At 35.7% G+C, this 12,058-nt stretch overlaps 1 protein-coding gene across 2 annotated transcripts in view; it reads right to left on the bottom strand.

Moving 5' to 3' along the window:
• PSMD14 (proteasome 26S subunit, non-ATPase 14) overlaps positions 1-12,058 on the bottom strand; it is a 109,313-nt gene that overhangs the window by 3,569 nt on the left and 93,686 nt on the right. The gene's annotated exons all lie outside the window — the stretch shown is intronic.

Raw genomic sequence — 12,058 nt, 5'->3', positions numbered from 1 at the left:
ATTAACCCAAACAATACACGAAAACCACTTTCCACTACTTTCAAAGTTAGCTACAAACTCTTCTATGTATGATCATAACTTTCTGGCAGAGTAATTCTGAAATAATTATAACATTTAGATTAGCTACCACTACTGCCCTCCTCTCCCAATAATGGCACCAATATAAAACCTCTTTATTGAGAATTTCACACCTAAGAAATCTTAACAGTTTGGGTATGTTATGGCCTGAAGACAAAACTCTGTATCAGGTGAACTTTTAGTCTGTGATTTATTCATAGCATCTGATAAATTGAAAAAACAAGAAAATTTAAGGATCACTAACCTTAAGAAATGCCAACACAGCATTTACCACAAAAAGAGTTACAAAAGGGGGTGAGATGGTGGTGGCAGAAAGCAGGGAACCAAAATCCCAGTGAGGGTTAGATTTGGATACTCTGAACTTTATAGTCTCACAGCTGCCAAATTTCTTCATGTGCGAACAATGAACATGTAGGAAATGTAATCATCAGACATTCCCCATAAACTGGGAAGTTTGGCTGCATTTCACACCTTCTTAATAGTTTTGTAAACAGAGAACTTGAAAATGAGCAAAGATGGCAAGTGTCTAATTTTATAAATGGACAAACTATCTAGAGAATTTTCCCCAGTAGAACCTGCCTAAAGAGAAAAGATAGTGAATAGGTATTGTATCTACTGATTATCAGAGGATACTTATTTACGACACATCATTAGGAAATGCATTTATGACTCATAAGCCCAAAAGAAGAAAAAGTAAAAGTTAGTAACATGCCAAATCTAGAAATCCCTAGACAGAGAATATGCTCATTTTCAGAGTCAGATGTCACTCTATTATTTTCAGTTATAAAAGTATTTCCTAACTGGGAAACGGCTCTCCCACTATTCAATGTTTTACATAAATGGAAACATTGACAAAACATATTAAGAATATGTTTTTCTAAATTACTTTCACAAATTGTGACACTATATTTTATTGACTTAAAATCATTTAGATGAATGGAACAATTCACTAAGTTTGTACTACATACCCATTCAGTGTTAGTTGTTCTACATACATGCCAACAACAGTACTTACTACAGTATTGGAAGGAGGCAAAAATTTTGGAATTTGGCTCAAAATACCAATCCATGTATAAAACAGTTATTAGGGAATATTGTGGAGTATTGCAAACAACAAAGATGGTAGATAGACAATGAACGATGAAGGTCAAAAAGCACTTGAAGTATTGATCTTATTTGAAAAGTTAAATAGGTATAAAAAGCGCTAACTCAAATTTTAAAAATCTTTTACATCATTTACCCACTTTACCAATTAGTTTTTCCATTCCCAATAATTAAAAGAGAGAGTTCACAAACTCTTTGAGAAGTACAGATGGTAAAAAGTACTCCCAGCCATAGATGCCATCTGGGAAATGAGGAGCAGCTGTAGATTTAGGCATATACTAAGGTTGCAAACCCCCATGACAAAAGAGTAAGCATATCTCTTCGATTCTAAGATATTCCAAATCAAATGCCTAAATATTTTCTCTATCTACCCAAGTTACCTGTATCTCATCTACCATCTGAGCAAGACCAGTTTGTCTTCATTCACAGTTCTAATCTGGCTAGTCACCAGGAAAAATGTAAGAAATGGTTGCAGCAGAAACAAATGAAATTCAGGCACAGGCAGTGTCCTCACTAGGGAACTTCTGTGTTTATGGCAACTTCTGTGATTTGGCGTCAAATTTTGCTTTTGCATTCGTGCTCTTCGGTTTACTCAACCAACAAAAAAGCACTGAAAATGTTTGTGGCTATTCACACTAGAAACGTTTTTAACAGTTTATCAACAAAGACCCCCAGATGGCTATCCCATCATGCACGGTCTGCACAGTTCTAAGAAATCCTTGGAATTTGGTCTGTTATGTGATCATAATCCCCTCCAATGTACCCCCTATCTTACAGAGGCTTTTACTAAACCCATTAACCTCATTCTCTTTTTTCTGCTAATATTCTTATATAGACAATCTGTATCTCAAATTCCATCACTTTATTTACCCTTTTACAAACACTGATGGGATCTTTGGCACTTAACTAACACTCTTAAGGATCTACAGGAGGTCAATTCCAATGGACTTTTTTTTTTTTTTTAACTTTCTGAACATACTTAGAGCTACTCCAACATCTGTTTTCTCTTCTATTCCCTTAGCCTTTGCTTTTGCCACCCTGTCTCTTATTCCACATCATGCTTCTTTCACTATTCCTTTGGTTTATTTTTCCCACATTAACATGTTAACCTTGTTCACACTATAACATGCCATGATCCCATTTAAATCTCTTTTTAATATCACCATTACGGCAATTTTTACATAAGACAGCACAACCTGCTAAAATGGCATATACTAATTTTTCACTACTAAGCAATCAAACGCATAACTGCTAGTGGATTTCAAGACAATGTATTTTACTTCTTTCATGATTTTTAAAGTATTGACTATATAAACAACATCATGTGTTATGGGATTGAGAATAAGTTTAAAGAACTGGCTTTGATAAAACATACTTAGGAAAGCAAAATTAACAAACATTTAGCAATTAGAAAACTGAGAAGGTATAAGAGGCTTACATATGGAGACATTAAAACTAGCTTTTCTACTACCATCACTAATTAAACATCAATATAGGCATGATTTTTACAAATATTAATTTACTGAATCCTTAAAACATCTCAATAAAGAAGTTAATCTACACTTCATATGTTAATTCCAGCAAAATTTCTAACATACAAGGAATTTTTCAAACTCTTCTTGATCTCAAGGAGCTCACATTTGGGCTTTACTTGCCCATAAATCTCAAATCATAATGCAGTGTGAAACATACAAAAAAGGAGTGTGCACAAAGCACGATAGTGACATAGGGGTTAAGTAAATGTACCTAACTTTTTCTTGTGCATCACCTGAGGAAAGAGAGGGAGAGTCAGGGTGAGAGCACAAAGAATGCATTAGGGAGTAACACATCATGTGATATTTAGTAGTAATGGGGAAAGGGAAAAACCATGAGAGAATGGCTGGATGTGGAAGAAGAGCAAGAGAGTTGAGTCCAAAGTTTCAGACCTACATGATACCTAGAAAAATGAATGTAGGTTATAACCTAATTGGTAGAGGGAACTGTCATGAAAAAGTAGAAAGTAAGGTAGGCAATACTGCTTACTCTTGAACAGCAGCATATGAAGTAATGAAGTGGAAAGGTCTCAAACAGTGGAGATGATAATACATTTCAAATGAGAGGAAATGAAGAGATTTCAAAGTTGTTGGCATTGCTAAACTATGAAAACAGACTTTTAAAGAAAGGTATAAAAACAGAAGAGCAGAAAGGCAAGGGCTGAATCTTAGAAATGCTCATAGCAAAGGCAGCAAAGCTAGCTAGCAAAGGCAGCAGAGTGTGTAGTTGCCAAAAAGTCAGGAGAACCATGGGACTGTATGGCCATGGAAGTAAAAAGAAGAGACTTCAGAAGTTCAAAGGTATGATGTGAAGGCAAGAGGACAAGGAAAATAACTCAAAGAGATGCAAGACTCAGTGCACTAAGAAAATAAATCATTCATCTCTTTTAACAAGCTGGAAACAGCAAATGGTTATCAGCACTGTACTCTGTCATGAAAAGGTTATGACTCTGAGAACACTGGAGGCAGGCGGAAGGAAATGATCAATGATGTAGGAGGTTATATTTATCCAGTTAGCCTTAAGGAAGGGAGAGGGGCAAAGGGTGCCATGATAGAGAACAGTTGAAGATTAGAAAGAAAGGTGCCCCTTAGAGGACATTGCATTTCCTTAAATTTTAGTTTATATTATGTTAATATTAGTTAATAACAGTGCTTATGATTGGCCACTTAATAAAGTTACATTTTTGGTAGAAAAATACAAGTATAGCATAATTTCTTTCATTTAACAAATACTTATTGAGCATCTACCATTTATCTGGCAGTGTACTAAAGATAAAATGAGATAATATCTGAATTCACAGAGCTTATAGACTAGCTGTAAAAACCAGGAAATTAAAAAGTAGTAATTAGGCTGGGCATAGTGGCTCATGACTATTCAATCTCAGCTACCCAGGAGGCTGAGAGGGGAGCATCACTTGAGGCCAAGAGGTTGAGACCACCTCGGGAAACACATCAGGACTCTGTATCTTAAAAAAAAAAAAAAAAAAAAAAAAAGCCAGGCATAGTGGTGAGTGCTTGGAGTCCTAGCTACTCAGGAGGCTGAGGCAAGAGGACTGCTTGAACTCAGGAGGTCAAGACTACAGTGAGATACGATGGTATCATGCAGCCCACCTGGGCAACAGAGCAAGACCTGGTCCCTTAAAAAAAAATTAAATTCATGTGATAGAAGAACAAAGTTCTATTGGCAAATAAAGAAGGAGTAAATAGCACTCTTGGTGGTATGGTGAGGTCCTCAAAAGTGAGAAAGGGTTAAGCTGAGAATTGAATGAAAAGAAGGAGTTGGGATGGGAATATATTGGTAAGGAGTGCTTCAGGCCAGGAAGCAAGAAAAAGCATTATAAGTTAGAAGAACTGCAAATTACTCAGTATTTCAACAACATAAGAGTGATAAGAAATAAAGCTACAGAGGCAAGCAGGAGCCAAATGGGGTTTGGACCTCATTCTAAGGCAATGAGAAGTCAGTCATCAAAGGCTTTTTTTTTTTTTGAGATGGAGTCTCGCTCTGTTGCCGAGGCTGGAGTGCAGTGGCACTATCTCAGCTCACTGCAAGCTCCACCTCCCGGGTTTACACCATTCTCCTGCCTCAGCCTCCCGAGTAGCTGGGATTACAGGCGCCCGCCACCACGCCTGGCTAGTTTTTTGTATTTTTTAGTAGAGACCATGTTAGCCAGGATGGTCTCAATCTCCTGACCTCGTGATCCGCCCGTCTCGGCCTCCCAAAGTGCTGGGATTACAGGCTTGAGCCACCGCGCCCGGCCCATCAAAGGCTTTTTAAAAGCAAGGTAGTGACATGAATGAATCTGCATTTTAAAAAATGAGGTACATTTCACATAACATAAAATTAACAATTTTAAAGTGTACGATTCAGTCACATTTAGTGCCCCAATCACCTGTATTCCATCACCCCAAAGGAAAACCTAATACCCATTAAGCTGTTACTTCCCCATTCCCGCCTTGCCCAAGTCCCTGGCAACCACATATCTATTTTCTGTCTCTATGGATTTACCTAGTCTGGTTTTTTCATATAAATTGAATCATATAATATGTGGCCTTTTGCATCTGTCTTAACTTACCATGTTTTCGAGATCCATCCACGTAGTAGCACGTATCAGCACTCCATTCCTTTTTATGACTGAGTAGTAGTACGTTGTCCGTATAAACCACAATTTGTTTATCCACTCATCTACTGACAGACATTTGGATTGTCTCCAACTTTAGCTAATGTGAATAGTGCTATGAACATTCGTATACATGCTTTTTGTTTGAATACCGATTTTCAGTTCTTTTGAGTATATACTTATGAGCAGAATTGCTGGGTCATATGGAAACTGTATGTTTAACCTTTTGAGGAACCTGTTTTCAACAGTGGCTCTACCATTTTATATCTCCACTAGTAATTTCTTCATACCCTTGGCAACACTTGTTATTTTTCACTGTTTTGATTATAGCCATTGTGGTTTTGATTTGCATTTTTCTAATGACTAATAATATTGATTGAACATCTTTTTTATGTGTTTGTAAGCATTTGCATATCTTCTCTGGGAAATTTCTATCCAAGTCCTTGCCTAATTTTGTACTGGATTGTCTTTTTCTTGCTGCATTGCAAGAGTTCTTTATGGTTTCTTTCTTTCTTTTTTTTCCCTATGTTGCCCAGGTCTTGAACTCCTGGGCTCAAGTGATGATCCTCTCCTCCTTTAGCCTCCCAAAGTGCTGGGCTTACAGGCATGTGCCACCACACATGCCTTTCTATTTTCTAGATATTAGACCTTTATCAGATATCTGATTTGCAAAAATGTTCTCCCACTCTGTAGGTTGTCTTTTCTCTTTTTTTAATAGTTTTCTTTGATGCATGACCAATATGCATTTTAGAAAGATCATTCTACAGAATGGAAAATAGATTTGAATGGGAAAAACTGGAGATGCAAGGAAACCAATGAGGAGGTAAGGCAATGGAAGTGGCAATGCAAAGAAGCAGATTAACTCAAGACTTTAGTCAGAATGGTTTACTGATTGAGTAGATGTGAGAAAAAGAGAGAGGAGTCAAGAATAATATTAATAACATCAGAAGTGGTTGCAGCCATCATTTTATTAAATGCCTATCATGTGCCAGATGCTTCACATATATCACAATCCTTAACCTAATTTTAGAGATAAGGAAACACAGTTCAGAAAGGCTGACTTGCCTCTAGCCATACACGCAATAAGCAATGAAACTGTGGCTTAAACACAGTCCTATGTATCTCCAAAGACCTCAAAGAAACATTCATGGCAATTGGGGAAATCATTACTTTTCACTGATACAACTTGAATAATAATAATAATAATGTCAAATGCATGATTTATTAAGTGGCCCTAAACAACATAGATGCTTCATAAAAATGTCACAGAGAATTCAATTTCAAAATGTAATTACATGAAATAGAGATGAACAATAAAGATCATACATGTATGTGCACACATGCTTGTGTGTGTCTACGTGTGCATGTAAGAGAAACTGTAGTTAAGGTTGTTGGAAAACATTTCTATGGCAGAATCTGATAGTCACCTTCTTAATGTCCATCTTCCCCTTCTTCTGTAACATAACCCTGATTTTACTAAATGTATCAATGATCCCAGCTAAAATACCACATTGCATAAACTTTCTTGCAGCTAGTTGTGTCCATTTAACTATGTCCTGCCAAATGAGATATACAGTTGACCCTTCAACAAATGGGGATGAGGGTTATGGGGGCTAACCCATCACAGGTAAAAATCTGTGTGTCACTTAACTATTAATAGCCTACTGTTGACTGAAAGCCTTACTGATAATATAAACAGTTAATACATATTTTGTATGTTATATACATTATATACTCTATTGTTACAACAATGTAAGCTAGAGAAAAGAATATGTTATTAGGAAAAGTGTAGGGAAAAGAAAATACATTTACAGTACCATACTTATTTATCAATACAATAAGTTTACATTATCTGTTTACAAGGTAAATTACCTGTCTGAAATGGCAGGCAACAGCAGCTGGGGACCTCAATCTATAGTACATATCAAGCAATTCAACCTTCTCAACTGAGCATGGGGCCATGTACAACTGTGTTTGTATGTATACGTTTTGACAATTTTTTATTTTATAATGTGTATAGTTTATGGTAGCAAATGATAAAACAGGCTAGTGTCTCCTATATTTTATGCATTTGTGACATGCCTTTTTTTTTTTTTTCCCCCAATATTTCTGGGCTGCCAGGTGCTGTGGCTCATGCCTATAATCCCAGCACTTTGGGAGGCCAAGGCAGGCAGATTGCTGGAGCCCAGGAGTTCAAGACCAGCCTAGGCAAATAGTGAAACTCCATCTCTACAAAAAATTAGCCAGGCATGACGGCACATGCCTGTAGTCCCAGCTACTCGGGGGGCTAAGGCAGGAGGATTGCGTGAGCCCAAGAGGTGGAAGCTACAGTGAACCATGATCATGCTATTGCACTCCAGACTAAGTGACAGAGTGAGACCTTGTCTTTAATAATAATAATAATAATAATTCTGGGCTATGCAGTTTGTCTGAGGTGTTTTTCAAATTGTTGTACATCTCAAAAAAATTCTAATATATTTATGAGAAAAATCCATGTATATATTTGAATCTATACAGTTCAAATCCATATAGTTCCAGGGTCGGTTATAATCAGCAGTGCTGTGTGGAACTTATGCAAAGGATCCTGAAAGGAAACTGATTTATCCCCTTTTGCCCTTTCTTCTCTTCCTGTTGCATGAAACTTAGATGAGATGGCTGAAGCTATTGCAATCACAATGAATCATGAGGTGACCTAAAGGAAGAAGGCCAACACAAGGAAAGTAGAGCGGAAAGACAGAATGAACCTGGGTCTCTAATGTCTTTGAAGTTTTATATTGGCCTTGAAATATGAGACATACCTTTCTACCTTGTTTAAGCCATTGTTATTTTGAGCTAACACAACCTTACATATAAGTATTACTTGCTTAAAGCAAAAACTGAAAATAATTCAGGCATTACATAAAGTATAGAGTTTCCTGCCTCACACATACTGCTACCAACACAATGTTGACATATATGCAACATAGAGATACTTTTGAAAAAGGGAGAGAAGATAACATGATAGGAATTATTTTCACATTGTTATACAATTTAATTTTGTATATCTAACAGCAGATTGTAGATATTTCTCTAAGTTAGTTTTTGTGAAATTTTATTTTTCATAATAAATCCTCTACAGAGAACATGTTGTTTAAAGAGTTATGTGCACTTAAAACTGAAAGATGGCCTCCAAAAATGTTCTATCAATTACTTTCCCACTACTGCTATATTTTCCTAAAAAATTCTTTTTTATTTAAAAAGAAAAAAAAAATTTCTACTTATTTTAACTTTTTTTTTGACTACTTAAAAAGGCTAGAACTTTTCCATGTTTATATACCATTTGTCTTTTTTTGCAGTGAGTTTTCTCTTTTGCTCAACTTATTTTAAAAAAAGTATTTTATAGGCCAAGGCTACAAATTGGGTACAGTGTATACTGCTCAAGGGATGAGTGCACCAAAATCTCACAAATCGGCATTAAAGAACTTACTCATGGAACCAAACACCACTTGTTCCTCAGTAACTTACAGAAATAAAAAACAAAAATAAAATAAATATTTTATAGGAATTCTCTGAGTATTATGCATTTTTGGGTACTAGCTCACTCTGTGTTATAGGTAAAAATATTTTCTCCCATTCTGACTCATAACAAACAATAAATGCTAGTTGTTATTTTATGAAGATAAACTTTAACGTCACGTTATCAAATTTTTCAAAGCTCACATTAATATTCTTACTAGAATTATAGTAACTTTTGGGAAGCTGACAGCAGCTTTACAATACTAAGTCTTCCCATTTGGAAACATGGTATGTCCCAATTTATTTACAGATGTTTTTCGTTTTCTTCACATAAGTCATACACACTTACACATTTACATTTCTTGTGATGGTTAATTCCTGAATATTTTATAATTTTAGATGCTACTGTAACTGATTTGCCTATTTTTCGACTGTTTTCAGTTTATATAACTGTGTTTACCAACTACATAATTGTTGATTAAAACAGTTCTAAGAGTTTTCTAAGTTAATTCTTAGATTTTTATGTTTGATTGCAAACACATTCTATTACATCCAAATAATGATAATCTTACCTCTTTTCCCCAATATTTATATCTGTTGTTTTTATCATATTGTACTACCAAATGAGATATCACCATTTAGTATAGCTACTGTATTAAACCAAATGTAATTGTATATTTACATATTTCATATGTAAGCATATAAAAGAAATATTCAAACTTTCTTTCAGGTTACTAAGTAGGTCAATATTTCCACCTGAAGAGTAAACTGTCAGATCTCAGAATTTATAGCACTACATGCTTGGGAAAAAAAAAGGTAAATTTTTGTTTCTATGCTATTCTTAAAATGTTCTTCGCAATTCATTTTTTCACCTGCACATTCATTTACAAGCATGTAATCAAACATTATCAAAATTTAAAAAAAAATAGCAGATGCATCTTGGCATGAATAAATTAGGAGACATGGAAAAACAGAACTCTGGGTGTTGTGGTTCAGTAATTAGAAAAAATCAAATGACTAATAATAATCAAGCAGAATTTGTGTGGAATTCAGACTTGAAACTGAAAACTTGCGACATAAGAATTTAATTATTTTCTAACCTTCTTTTACTTTAGGACCTAACTGGCATCCAACAGTAATTACCTTAGCTTAAAACACCAACCAATTAAAAAGAATACTATGAAGAATTGGTAGCATGGGCCTTTCTTTTTATATTTTAAGTGTTACTAAAAAAACCCACCGTATTTCTTTCAATCACAGAGGGAATTACATTCCCAAATTTGGACTCTTTCATATCACAGCTTACACATTGTTTTCATTTTATAACCAAACCTTACAAGTTTTTGAGTACTACAGAGATTTTTTAAAACTGTAAAATAGGAAAAACTTCTGTAGATGGGCAGCAGTAACCATAAATAGGTTATTTCCTGGCAGTGGTACCAATACAAATTTACTTAAACGTGTAATGTTACAGAGAAATGAAAACCATTCCTACAGTCTGCTGAATAATTACTTAAGTCATAACTTTTTTACTTATAAAAGGTTAACTATTTAAAATATGGTAAGTGATTTATTTCTCTTTATCTAATCTCCACAGCATGAAAACATACACTAGAAAGATAAGAAATATTTTCCCTACGATCTAGCACTAATGGGGATTTCCAGTTGAAACACTATAATCAGGGCATTCTTTTCAAAGCCAACCCTAATTCTGCTGGGATTTCATTTGTATGGGCCCATCAACTTTATTTTAAAGCTTAGTTTTCTCAAAAGTCTTGTTGTTACACTTGGTAAATTGTATACACTATCTCTTGGATAAAATATATTTTTAAGATGTATTTATTTTTAAAAGGGAAATATTACGTTTTGGTGTAATAACTAACAACAATCTTAACTATGATCCTGAAATCTTGAGCTCTAGCCCTTACTATTAATTCCTAGTCCCACATTTCTAATTGCTTCCTTAAAAATAAACTCTTTACCTCCTTCCTCAATCCTTCTACTTGTACCTAAATTGAAAATGCTAGTGGTACTACCATACTACTAGTCACCCAGGCAGGTAACTTTGAATTCCTCTTTGATTCCTCCTCCTCCTTTTACTTCGTCTATCCAACCAGTACCATGCTTTATTTATTTGCCTATTGATACCTCCATTCCCACTGCTACCATGGTAATAATACAGACTCTTCGTATCTTTTGTTTGGGTAGTAGCAAGCTCCTCTTAAACAGACTCTCCATTTCAAATCTTCTCTTACAGCATTCCTTCTATACTGTTGTGAAATTATGGTTCTAAAGTCAGGTTCTAAGCATATCATGCCTCTGATCAAAAATAACTCTTAGGCCAGGCACGGTGGCTCACTCCTGTAATCCCAGCACTTTGGGAGGCCAAGGTGGGTGGATAACCTGAGGTCAGGAGTTTGAGACCAGCCATGGACAACATGGTGAAACTCCGTCTCTACTAAAAGATATAAAAATTAGCCAGGTGTTGCAGTGGGCACCTGTAATCCCGGCTACTTGGGAGGCTGAAGCAAGATAATCTCTTGAACCCAGGAGACAGATGTTGCAGTGAGCCGAGATCGCACCACTACACTCCAGTCTGGGTGACAGAGCAAGATTTCATCTCACAAACCAAACAAAACAAAAAACTCCTCAAAAAAACCTCTTATCCTGACATCCCAAGTGCTGTTATTTGATTTCAAAAACTTTTTAAAACTTAATTCCCCACTGTTCACCTTCATGTACTATGCATACTAGCCAAGCATATTGTTTCCTAAACATGTCCTGTATCTTTTTTTCTCCCCAACACCTCCCCAACCCACCCCGCTCCACCCAAACCTCACATTCCTGGTAACCACAATTCTACTCTCTACTTCCATGAGTTCAACTTTTTTAGATTTCACATATAAGTGAGATGATGTGGTACTTGGCTTTCAATACCTGGCTTATTTCACTTAAAATAATGCCTTTCAGGTTTATCCATGTTGTCATAAATGACAGGATTTCCTTTTTTTTTTTAATGGCTGAATAGTATTCCATTGTATGTATATCTACATACCACATCTTCTTTATTCCTCTGTTGATTGACACTTAGGTTGACTCCATATCTTGGGTACTATGAATAATGCTCCAATGAACATGGGAGTGTATACATCTCTTCAACATACTGATTTCATTTCCTTTGGATGTGCAACCAGTGGTGGGATTGCAGGATCTGTTCTATGCCTTTTCTGT

This window comes from Piliocolobus tephrosceles, chromosome 11 (assembly GCF_002776525.5).
Source record: "Piliocolobus tephrosceles isolate RC106 chromosome 11, ASM277652v3, whole genome shotgun sequence".
NCBI classification, from domain to species: Eukaryota; Metazoa; Chordata; class Mammalia; order Primates; family Cercopithecidae; genus Piliocolobus; species Piliocolobus tephrosceles.
Note: the sequence above shows the minus strand (reverse complement) of the source record. Positions and strands in the feature narration are given on the sequence as shown.